This window comes from Pleurodeles waltl, chromosome 2_1 (assembly GCF_031143425.1).
Source record: "Pleurodeles waltl isolate 20211129_DDA chromosome 2_1, aPleWal1.hap1.20221129, whole genome shotgun sequence".
Classification (NCBI taxonomy): domain Eukaryota; kingdom Metazoa; phylum Chordata; class Amphibia; order Caudata; family Salamandridae; genus Pleurodeles; species Pleurodeles waltl.
In genome coordinates, this window is record NC_090438.1 from 178,048,642 (window position 1) to 178,051,599 (window position 2,958).

Below are 2,958 nucleotides of genomic sequence, written 5' to 3' on the forward strand. Positions count from 1 at the left end.
TGGAAAATAGCACTAAAAATGATTTAAAAAAGTAAAAAAATGTGTAAAATTTGTACATATTAGAAATAAATATGTGTAAATAAAGATTTTTTTACAGATTAAAAAAAATATATTTATTATTAATAGACATTTTTGAAACTCTGAAAACATTGTTTTCATTTTTTAAACTTATGTTGCAAAAAAAATGAATATTATTGCTTGTATAAATTTTGTTAAATGTATTTTCTATTAAAAATATTTACAAAGGTATTAATTGCTTAAAACATTTTTTTTAAATTTCATATTAAAAATAATTAAACATTTATTTGCAAATAATACTAGGATAAAATTATTTTCTTAGTATTATTATGATTCACAATTCATAGTAAATACGTTATTAAATATTGAATATTAAATTTGCTTTTAAAAGTATTATAGGAATAATTTTAAACGCAAAATAAAATATACTTGAAAGTGCAGCATTTTCTTAGGCCTTTTTGTTTTATACTTCACAAAATAAAATGTTTAAGTATTTTCCACAAAAATGTAATACACTGATATAAATATTGCTTCCTGGAATAAATAATAGTCTGATAGTGTGATGATTTTCTGAGTATTATTATAATTCACAATTGATACAAATATCTAATTAATTATTACATTTCTGAATATTTAATTTGCTTGTAGAAATCATTAAGAAATATTTTTAAAAACAAAATAAAATCAATTAAAAGTAGTAAACAATGATACACGGGTATTACAATTAATAGCTGTGTATTAATAAAACCCCCACCCATTACCCCTGAATCCCTTGCATCCCACCCCTAAACAAAAGTGCTGACTTTTTTTAAACTTTCTGTTTTATACTCCAAAACAATCTAAATACTTTCCCCAAAAATAAATACTCTAATATTAATATTGCTACCTGGCATAAATAAAAATCTGATAATAAGATTATTTTCTTAGTATTATTATAATTTACAATTCGTAGCAAATCCTACTGATTATTACATTTCTAAATATGTAATTTGTTTTAGAAATAATTTAAAAAACAAAATAAAATCAACTTAAAATTAATAAAAAACAATGTTTGAATATTAAAATGAATACTTGAGTATGAATACACTTCCCCACCCATTACACCTGTATCTGTTGCATCCCGTCCCTAAATAAAAGTGCTGCAATTTTTCTTAAGGCTTTTTTGTTTATACACCATAAAAATGTATAAATATTTTGAATAATGTCACCAGAAAAAAAAATATAAAAAAAAAAAAAAAGATAAATACTTTCCCATCATTAACACCTGTATACCTTTCATCCAATATCTAGTGAAGACCTTTACATATCTTTAATAACTGATAACATAATAACATTTAAAAAATAATTTATTACATTATTTAAAAAAAAAATTCTCAAATCAAAAATAAATACTTGAGTATTAATACGCTTCCCCACCCATAACCCCTATATCCCTTCCAACCCATCCCTATTTAAAATGATAAAAGTAATAAAATTGCCACAAACTATTTTTATGAAAAATAATAAATATTATTTAAAATGCACAACAAAATTACTCCTTGACTATTAAAATTAATACCTCATATTTAAAATAACAAATAAATTATTACAATCAAAATTATTAAATTTCTTCCCTACTAAAAATATAATTCACTATTTACAATCTTTAAAATATATATACATATAAATAAATATACAAAAACGAAGTTGTCCTCATGTGAAAGCGCACTCCCAACAGGTTATATAAACAGGAAGAAAAACCAAAGCCAGCAACTCACAGTGAATTCTTTAAGCAGTTTCATTATTCCAGGCCTTAGGTGATAAAATCATCTCTGGACACGTATTTCTAGGTCAATCCTTTCTTCAGCAGAGAAAAATATAAAAGTGTTTCACCCTCGTAGGTGCAGCCAGTGCTGGAAGTTTTCCAGGCATTACTTTCTTTCTGAAAAGACCGGCATGGCTTCAGCTTGTCTAATTACAGGCACCTGGTTAGTCTCTTTAAATACCAGTCCGCCCCAGTGGGCCTCTCAAGTGAGTAACAGAGCATGCTGGTTGTGGTGGTCCTGCAATTTTTTAATTTTGCCCCAAGTGGGTTGCTGGAGCCAAAACGAAATAATGAACCAAAGTACAAAACCTTTGTAGGCGAATCCAAAGGAAAATTGTCAGATTTGCTGTGAATATCCCAACCTGATTGCTCTTATGTGACAATCCATTTTTAGTCACACAGACCTGCTACGATGTGCAGTGGTGCTGCTTTCCCGGCTGGACAGGCCGGTTAATTATCAAAAACGAAGTTGTCCTCATGTGAAAGCGCACTTATAGCCTTTCCATTGTAGTCGATATAAGTTTTTGTATTTACTGCAATTTGACACACTTTGCATTTATTACATTTGTAAAAGCCAGTTGTTATAGGTGGAATTCCACAAATATCATATAGGAAATCACGTTCACTAAAGGACATATTGGTAAAAAGCCATTATGAAGCACCAACTACAAGGAATTGGCTGAATAATGAAACAACTGGCTTTTACAAATGTAATAAATGCAAAGTGTGTCAAATTGCAGTAAATACAAAAACTTATATGGACTACAATAGAAAGGCTATAAGTATTTCACAAAGAATTACTTGCGATAGCCAATATGTGGTCTACATGCTTGAATGTGAATGTGGATTGAGATATATTGGTAGTACAATCTGTCCATTGAAGAAAAGGATCTTAGAACATACTAGGGCTATTACGAATAAAGACATGAGTTACACAATGGCAAAACATTTTGCGATCTCACATACCAATGATTGGAGATCATTACGATTCATAGGTATAGCACAAATGAAAAGAAATGAGAGAGGAGGGGACAGAATTCGAAAGCTCAGACAAATGGAGAGCAAATTTATTATTCAGCTATGCACAAAGATGCCTTATGGATTGAACATGGATGAAGAATTACATGTACATCTGT